General features: G+C 46.2%; 1 protein-coding gene across 8 annotated transcripts in view; it reads left to right on the top strand.

The window, feature by feature from the left end:
* The first annotated feature begins 4,748 nt into the window (after positions 1-4,748).
* DET1 (DET1 partner of COP1 E3 ubiquitin ligase) overlaps positions 4,749-9,664 on the top strand; it is a 58,509-nt gene continuing 53,593 nt past the window's right edge. For 5 of the 8 annotated variants that reach the window (XM_086711511.1, XM_086711510.1, XM_086711512.1 and 2 more), the window contains exon 1: positions 4,773-4,882. The gene's annotated coding sequence lies outside the window, so the exon portion shown is untranslated. Of the gene's footprint in view, positions 4,883-8,918; positions 9,015-9,664 lie in introns of those variants that run through there. The other 3 variants (XM_086711513.1, XM_086711514.1, XM_086711507.1) reach the window with 2 other exon arrangements.

Raw genomic sequence — 9,664 nt, 5'->3', positions numbered from 1 at the left:
GAGGTAGTCAACACTTTATTATAAAGTAGGCTTTGTGTTAGATGATCTTACCCAGCTGTAGGCTAATGTAAGTGTTCTGAGCACGTGTAAAGTAGGCAAGGCTAAGCTATGCTGTCCAGTGCATTTTTGACTTACCATAGTATCTTTTTTTAAATTTATTTTGAGAGAGAGAGAGAGATTGGGAGACAGAGAGTCCCAAGCAGGCTCCATACTCCCAGCGCAGAGCCTGATGCGGGGCTCGATGTCACGAACCATGAGATCACGACCCAAGCCAAAATCAAGAGTCAGATGCTTAACTGACCAAGACACCCAGGTTACCCTCAACTTATATTTTCAACTCATGGTGGGTTTATCTGGATGTAACACCACTAAAAGTCATGGAAGATGTGCCAGGCAGAGTGTTGAGAGCTTTAAATGCAATACTTAATTTTATTTCCTGCTGACCTTATAATATAGGTACTACAATTACTACCCTCATTTTACAGATGGGAAAACTGAGGTGCAGATAGGTTAAGCAAGGAAGTAGGAAGTACTGGAGGTCAAATGAAACCAGGTTCACTGCAACCTAACACCCCCTTTTTCTCTTGGGGAAAACTTACATGCCAGAGGTCAGCAGAGAAAAGAAGGCAAAGCCCTGTTGTCCCCTTGTCCCTATGCAGTGTTATGCTAGGGACAGGGCACTAGGAGTCCACATTCCAGGGGAAGGGAATTCCTTCTATTGCTCTGTCTTCACGTAGGCAAAGCCTGAGAGTAAGCTTATCGGTGAAGAGAGACGCAGGCTGCCTGGATGCCAGACAGGGGGGAGGGGACTTCCACTCTCTGCTGTTGTTATGGGAAATTTCCAACATATACAGAAGTGGAGGGAAAACTGTGATGAACTCAATGTCCAAGAATGCTTTTGGTCTAAACTCTGTCCCACAGGGAAGGCTTTCCTGGAAGAAATGAGAGGAGCTCCAGAAAGTCCTGCCTTCTCCATGGTGGGCGGGAATGGATAGGGAGGGCTGTGGAGGGGTGGCGGGGGGGGGGGGGGGGGGCGGGGGGGGGGGAGGTTGGGCTGACCCCTGGAGAGGGGCTCAATAGAGAAGGGGAAGGCCTGCAGCCCACTCACAGCTGTCTCTACAGACCACCCCAGCCACGGAGCTGGGGACGACCTGAAGGTTAGAGCTCCTCCCATTTGTTTTTTAACTTGAGATATAATGTGCATGCCATAGAATTCACCATTTAAAAATGTACAGTTCAAGGGCGACTGGGTGGCTCAGTCGGTTAAACGTCTGACTTCAGCCCTGGTGATGATCTCACGGTTTGTGGGTTTGAGCCCTGCGTTCAGCTCTGTGCTGACAGCTCAGACCCCGGAGCCTGTTTTGGATTCTGTGTCTGCCTCTCTCTCTGCCCCTCCCCTACTCATGCTCTGTCTCTCCCTCTCTCAAATATAAATAAACACAAAAAAAATAAGAATGTACAGTTCAGTGGTTTTGAGTATATTCACAGAGATGTGCAACCAACACCCCCATCTAATTCCAGTACATTTTCATCACCCTGTAAAGCAACCCTGTATTTATCAGCAAAATTCCCATATTCCCCTCTTTCTTCAACCCCCAGCAACCACTAATTTACTTTCTATTTTCAGGGATTCTGGATTTTTCATATACGTGGAGTCAGGCAATATGTGGCCTTTTATGTCTGGCTTCTTTCACTTAGTATAATATTTTCAAGGTCCATTGATGTCATAGCACATACCAGCACTCCAATCCTTTCATGACTAATCTTCCATCAAATAGATATACCACCTTTGGTTTATCCAATCATCCATTCATGGACCTTTGAGATGTTTCCACTTTGTAGCTATCATGAATAACATTGCTATGAACATTTGTATACAAGTTTTTATGAGGACATGTTTTTATCTCTCTTGATCATATATCTAAAGGAAGTATTTCTAGGTCATACAGGAACTCCGTGTTTAAGTTCTTAAGAAACTGCTGAACTATTTTCCACGATGGCTGTAGCATTTATTTCCACCAGCAGTATAAGAGAATTCCCATTTTCTGCATCTTCATTAATATTTATTTTCCTTTTTGAAAATTATAGCTGTCCTAATGGCTGAGGAATGGTATCTCACTACGGTTTTGATTTGTATTTCCCTGATGACTAATGATGTTGAGCAGCTTTTCATGTGTTTGTTGGCCATTTGTATATTTTCTTTGAAGAAATATCTGTTTGGATCCTTTGCCTGCTTTTCAACTGGTTTGTCTTTTTGTTGTTGAGTGGCAAGGGTTTCTTTAAGAAATATTTTTGATGCTGTACCCTGATCAGATATATGATTTGCAAATATTTTCTCCCATTCAGCGGATTGTCTTTTCACTTTCTCGTAAGTGTCTTTTGAAGCACAAACATTTTAAAATTTTAATGAAGCTCAATTTATCTATGTTTTTCCTTCGGTTGCTTGTGCTTTTGGTGTTATACCTAAGAAACTGTTGCCTAATCCAAGGTCATAAAGAATTATGCATATGTTTCCTTCTAAGAGTTTCATAGATTGGCCTTTATATTTAAGTCTTGGTCTATTTGGAATTGGTTTTTGTAGATGGTGTGAGGTGTGAAGCTTCTTTTGAGTTATTCTTCAACACCTGCTGCCAGGGAAGCTCCTAATTTTAATTACCAGGCTCAGCACAGAGGCAGCAGGCCCCAAACATTTCCATCTGGGTAGCACTGGATAGTTTAAACTACATTCTCTTATGTGATCTCTCTAATAATCAAGTCAGATAATTACCCAATTTTATTTTGTTTTTTTTTTAAATGTTTATTTTATTTTTGAGAGAGAGGGAGAGCGAGAGCAAGGAGGGGAGGGATAGAGGCAGAGAATCCCAAGCAGGCTCTGTGCTGTCAGCACAGAGCCCGATGCAGGGCTTGAACCCACAAACTGTGAGATCATGACTGGAGCCAAAGTTGGATGCTTAACTGAGTGGGCCGCCCAGGCGCCCCTCCCCAATTTTAGGTGTAAGAATACAGACTTGGAGAAGGTGAGTGAGTTGCTTAAAATCATGTAGGAACCCGAAAGGCAGAGTCAGAATTTGGTACTAGAGGAGATAACCCTGGAAGAGGGGAGAGGGGCGATGGAAATCCTGGGTCATGGTCTCAGTTCTTCTGTTTGTGTTTGTATGAACTTGTACAAGTCAGGTACCTGTTGGGGTCTCAACTGCATCATGGGTGGGCAAGGGAGTTGATCTTGGGTAATTACAATAATACTTTAATGAGCACCTACCACATTCCAGGCTCTGTGCAGGCCGCTTTAAGTATACCACCTCTAATCTTTCCAATAACCTTACTAGGCAGGCAACTCTTCCTTTCCCAGAAGAGAAAAAGAAAACTGTGCAGTCAGTACCTGAGAACACAGTCTGGAAATGTCAAGGCTGGACAGAGAACCCAGCCTGTTTCCTCTCTGCTACCTACCCTTCCTGAGTCTGGGTGCTTATCTGTAAAGGTTAATTAACGTTCCTTCCTCCTACGATTGCTGTGAGCAATGTGGGCAGAGCCCTTCATTCGTGGGCTGAATCCTTACTGGGCACTTACACGACGCTAAACGCAGCTGTAGGTGAGGATAGAACAGAAAACAAGACAAAATCCCTGCTCTCATGGAGTTGACATTCTAGAAGGGGGAAGGGAAACAGAACAGGGAAAGAAATTTACACACACACATCAGGTAATATCAGACAGCGTTGAGTGCTAACAGAAAACAGCGGGTGGCAGTGGAGTGAAAGCAGCCAGGAAGCCATCAGGTGACTCATGCACAGAGGACTGAATGATCCAAAGGAGGCAGAGAGGGAAATCTGGGGGCAGACTGTCCAAGGAGAGGTTATGGGACTAGGTTAGTGCAAGAAGCTTCTCTGTACTTCCACTACGTGCCAGCAACTGCTTTGGGCAGAGTGTTCAGAAATGAATCCAGTCCAGTGGTCCAAGTGCTCGCTGTGAGGGAGGAGACAACACAGAGCAGATTATTTCTTGGCCGATGGATGGGTGCATCTAATTACGAGGTGAAACATTAATTAAAAATTTTTTTTTTAAGTTTTATTTATTTTTTTAGAAATTTTTAAATGTTTATTTATTTTTGAGAGAGAGAGAGAGAGAGAGAAAGAGTGCAAGCAAGTGGGGAGGGGCAGCAAGAGAGGGAGACAGAGAATCCGAAGCAGGCTCCAGGCTCTGAACTGTCAACATAGAGCCCTTTGCGGGGCTCCAACCAAGAGATCATGACCTGAGCCGAAGTTGGACGCTTAAACGACTGAGCCACCCAGGTGCCCCTTAAGTTTTATTTATTTATTAAGAAAGAGAGAGAGAGAGAGAGACAGAGAGACAGAGAGACAGAGAAAGCAGGGAAGGGGCAGAGAGAGGGAGAGGGAGAGATAGAGAATCCCAAGCAGGCAGGCTCCAAGTCCGATGCAGGGCTCAAACTCATGAACTCTGGGATCGTGACCCAAGCCGAAATCAAGAGTAGGACGTCTAACCGACTGAGTCACCCAGGTGCCTCTGAAACATTAATTTTACCCATGTTTTTGCAAACGTGTCCTGCAGGCGCGGAGACCTCACTGTAAGAGATCACCAACGTGACCAGGTTAGGGCTCCCTGTTAATTTTTCCTTCACAGCCACTGGGCCCCTGTGGTTTCGATCCCCCCTCCAGGCACCAGGGTGCGCTGTATCTTCTCTTGGTGCCGGCTGACGACGACGCCGCGCTCTCCCCACTTCTTGCTGAGCCGCACTTCCGGCGGCAAGCGGAAGCGGGGACTCGCAGCCGCCGGAGCCGGAGGCATGGCGGGGGCGGGGCTGGGGGAGGCGCGTGCCGAGCAGGCCGGGGGGTCCGTCTCCCCGGCCCTTTGAACCCGGAGCGTACAGGTGAGGACCTCTCCTTTCTTGGCCCAGCCCCCAAGCCCGTCAGGCCCTTCCCGAGGCCTCCCCGGCTTCCCGCCGCGGGGCGGCCCCCTCCCTGCCAGATGCCGAGGCTCCGCGGCCCCCGCCCTCCCTGAGCGGTCTCTTCCCATTGAGGCCCCGCCCCGGCCTTCTCTTTCCGGGGGCGCCCCCTTGGGTGTGTGTGCCCGCCCCTCGGTATCCCCTTACCGTTTTTGGAAGCTGTCACGAGGAATTGGGGGGGGGGGTGCACCGGCCCCCGTGGGGAAGCCGAGACGCAGCGGAGGAAAAAGACAGGTCTAGTGCCACTCGACGAGCTAGTGGCCCGATCCAGCCAGGCTTTCTTCTCGTTCCATAAAAAACGTGCCGAACGCACACGAGAGGCCAGCCCCATCGCTAGGCTCTGAGAAAACTTCGGTGACTGGTGTGGACGTGGTTGCTTCCTCTCCGGGGGGTACCGTTTAGTGGGGGGAGTCAATTATTAAACGCACAACCCTGCAAGTACAAGTGCGTGTTCAAGTCGTGGCCGTTACTGTGGAGAAGACAAAAAATAAACGGGGAGCCCTGTGTTGGAGAGAATGGTCAGGGAAGACTTCCTGGAGGAGATGACAGGCTGCAACTTGAGAAGTTATGGCAAGGGCCTGGGGAAAGACGTTCTAGGCAGAGGGAACAGCACCTGTGGATACCTGAGTTGGCAAAGAGCTTGGCGTGAGGCAGGTCCAACGTGCAGGAGATGAAGCTTGAGAGGTGTCACGTAGTGTGATGGGCGTGCAGAACACCCACCACCTAGTGCCACAGATAGGAGTAAAATGCAGGGACAGAGTTGCAAGCGTGGTAAGTGCCGTGAAAGAGAGGTGTGGCCAGTAAGTTAGTGTTTTAGCTAATGGGGAGTCGAAGGAAGACTCCTCTGAGGAAGTGATTATGAGGCTGATGGCTGAATTGGGAGTTAACTCAGCAAAGGGAGGAGGAGAGCTTTTTTAGGTTTGGTTAACAGCAGGTGCCAAGCTTCCGAGACAGGAGGTAGGGTCCCTCTTGAAGAAAATAAATGGTTAGAGTTAACGGGAAAAGATGAGGCCGGAGAGGCAGAGCTGAGACCTTTGAGCACCTGGTTGGCATGTTGAGGGCTTGATTCTTCTCTTTAAGAGCAAGTGGGGAGATACTGGCCTGTATTAGTCCACAGGGGAAAGGACGCGGTCACCAAAGCATTTTGGAAAGGTCACTCTGGCTGTTGAAAGGAGTGGATTTAAATTTTTTTTTTTTTCAACGTTTATTTTATTTTTGGGACAGAGAGAGACAGAGCATGAACGGGGTAGGGGCAGAGAGAGAGGGAGACACAGAATCGGAAACAGGCTCCAGGCTCTGAGCCATCAGCCCAGAGCCCGACGCGGGGCTCGAACTCACAGACCGCGAGATCGTGACCTGGCTTAAGTCGGACGCTTAACCGACTGCGCCACCCAGGCGCCCCGAAAGGAGTGGATTTAGGTAGGAAGCTGGTGCAGTAACGCAGACGTGAAAGTGTAGAAGTTCGGAGAAGGGTGCCGGCAGCTTGTGATAGGAGTAAGTGGAAGATTAGAGAGGACTGTTTAGAGGGTAAAGTCTCCAGAGTTTGGGGACTGATCAGGGGGCCGAGGGAAAGAGGGATCAAGGAAGACTGTCAGGTTTCTGGTTCCTGCTAGCTGGAGAGTTGCTAGGCCATTCATTCACTGGCCTAAGGGAGCTGGGAGAGGGCCAGATTTTAGGACACTCGTAAGTTCCTCTCTTTTTTCGTAAGTCTCACCCTGACTAGAGGGGACTTTCATTACATACTTTTTCTATAGTGTTTGAATTTTTATGAGCGTGTACTTTTATAATCAGAACAGTGAGAGAACAAATTGAAAAAGCCTTGAAAAACTCCATGTCTCTCAAAATCACAATTGTGTGCTATAAAATTGTGTGTGTGTGTGTGTACGTACAGAGGGGGAGAGAGAGAGAGCACGCACGCTGAGGGAAGGAAATTCAGTGACGATTTCCTGTACGATTTGGAGCTGAAGCCAACAGGTCGTCAGCTCCACTCACCCCACCCCTTCACACCCATCACCCCAGTTACTGGTGTCTTTCTCTTAAAAAGACAAATCAGAGAGGGGCGCCTGGGTCGCTCAGTCAAGCATCTGACTTGGGCTGAGGTCATGATCTCGTGGTTTGTGAGTTCAAGCCCCACATCGGGCTGTCTGCTGTCAGCATGGAGTCTGCTTTGGATCCTCTGTCCCCCTCTCTCTCTGCCTGTACCCCACTCGTTCTCTCTCAAAAAAAAAAATATATATATATATATATATATTATAAAAGACAAATCAGAATTTCAGATGGGACTATGCAAAGTGTATCCCAATTTTCTTAGAATTAAGCATCTGTTTTGCTTAATATGATCAGTGGCTCTTTCTTAGCTGAGCAACTCTAGTATGCACTTTATCCGACTCAGCAGTTCGTCTGTTAGATGGTGTCTGGTCCCTATTCCTCCTGCTCCTGGGCCTCGTCTGCCTTTCTCATCCCGGTCTGGTCTCCCTCTGACTCCAACCCAGTCTTAGGTTGGCAGGATTGCCCTCGGCAGGGATTGAGTGAGGCAGTTTTGTATGCTGTTTGGTATTTTAAAATGCTTCAACCGTAATACTGTGTTTTTAAGGCTGAATCAGAGTAGCCACATTTATAATGTTACTGTTACAAGGAGTAGCTGTGTGTGACTTAATACCGTATTGTTGTCAGCTGTGGAGGATTTTGCTTACTTGATCATGCCAAGGGTCTTTGAGAAAACTTATGAGATTGCTTTTAAACTCCCACCGTTTCTTCCAAGCATCTGTTATTAAGTTTGTATCTTATTGGCCATGCACATTCTGTAACTGATTGTGTTTTCCTTTTTGCTCTGGCTGCTGAGAAAATCAGGGCCAAATGAGACGGTTGGCAGTGCTGCAGGTCCGTGTGGTGTACCTTTCTGCGTACGTCTGGCTTCGTCTTATTGTCCTACCTTAGTTTTCTCTTCACAATTATTTTCTGATTAAAAATTCTGAGTACAAGTAATACTTTGAATATATGTAATCTTTAAAGAATGACAGTACAGTGAGTGCTGATTTAGGAAAAAAATGTAACCTTGGAGTTGCCAGTGTGTCCCAACCCGTATCCAGTTTCTTACTTTTCTCAGGTAACCACTGTTCTAATTTTATAATACCTTTGCTTTTGATATTTGTGTTCCATATCTATTGATGGCTTTTATTTATTTATTTATAAATTTTTTTTATATCAGACAAAATAGAGTTTATTTTTATTTTTTTTCAATATGTGAAGTTTATTGTCAAATTGGTTTCCATACAACACCCAGTGCTCATCCCAAAAGGTGCCCTCCTCAATACCCATCTTTAAATTTTTTTTTTAATGTTTATTTTATTTTTGAGACAGAGAGAGAACATGAATGGGGGAGGGCAGAGAGAGAGGGAGACACAGAATCGGAAGCAGGCTCCAGGCTCTGAGCCATCAGCCTAGAGCCCGACGCGGGGCTCGAACTCACGGACCGTGAGATCGTGACCTGAGCTGAAGTCGGACGCTTAACTGACTGAGCCACCCAGGTGCCCCTATTGATGGCTTTTAAACTAGAAATTGAAGCTTATGTAAAGAGAAACACACGAAATACTCTGCTGCTTGCTGTTTTCATTCATCATTGTGTTCTGAGATTCATTTAGGTTGTTATGTGTAGCTAACATTAATTAGCTAAGCATTAATTTATTGCTTCATGAGATTCCACTGTATGAATAGGCCTGGAAGAATTTATCTAGTCTTCTGTTGCTGGGCATTTGGAGTGTCATCAGTTCGTGCTATTTCTAACGGTCCTGCTGCAGACATTCTTGTTATTTACGTGCAGATATTTCTCTAGATCAGGGTTTCTCATCCTTAGCACTATTGACCTCTTGGTCCAAATGTGGGGGGCTGGCCTGTTTACTTGGCAGCATCCCTGGCTTCTGTTTGGTGGACACTCATAACACCCCTCCTTCCCAAGTTAGGACAACCAACCATTGTCTCCAGATGCTCCAGTTGCTCCAGTTAGGAACCAGTGCCCAAGATCAGTGGTTGGCAGACTTTTTCTGCAAGGGGTCAGATAGTAAGTATTTCAGTCTTGTGGGCCCAGTGGTCTTTGGTCTCAACTAATCATCTATGCCTCTGTAGGACAAAAGCAGCCATAGGTAACCTGTAAATAAATGGGTATGGCTGTGTCCCAATAAAATTTCACTTACGGAAACAGGCAGGCAGACTAGATTTGGCCTGAGGGCATTATGCGCTCTCTTGCTGTAATCTAGATCAGTAGGGAATATATTTTATATCCTCACCCAGTGCGTGTAACTCATATGTATAATTGAAACAAAAGTTTCATGAAATAGTACTTGCCCTTACTGTATGTGATACAGTTCGGTGTTTTCTGTTTTTGTTCCACTTTTTAAAATGTCTGGTATATCCACTAAATTTATTTCAAAGCCTCATCAATGAGTTGTGACTAACAGTTTGAGAAATCTAGTTTGCTCAGTCATAGAGATATGCACATCTTTCACTGGACCAGATAGTATCTATACTTATGTACAGCATTTCAGATCCCTTTTAGAAGGAGGCAGGGTATAAATAAATACCACACTGTGTATATGTTTTTATTTCTAAAATATAGATTAGGTCAGTCACTCCTGGTTAAAACCCACAATAGCTGGTGTGGCATTGGTGTGGCCTGGCGTGACGTGTGAAGTGTTTTCTAGTCTGCCTCCG

This window comes from Puma concolor, chromosome B3 (genome assembly GCF_028749965.1).
Source record: "Puma concolor isolate L17-30 chromosome B3, mPumCon1.1.hap2, whole genome shotgun sequence".
In the NCBI taxonomy this organism is placed as follows: Eukaryota; Metazoa; Chordata; class Mammalia; order Carnivora; family Felidae; genus Puma; species Puma concolor.
Note: the sequence above shows the minus strand (reverse complement) of the source record. Positions and strands in the feature narration are given on the sequence as shown.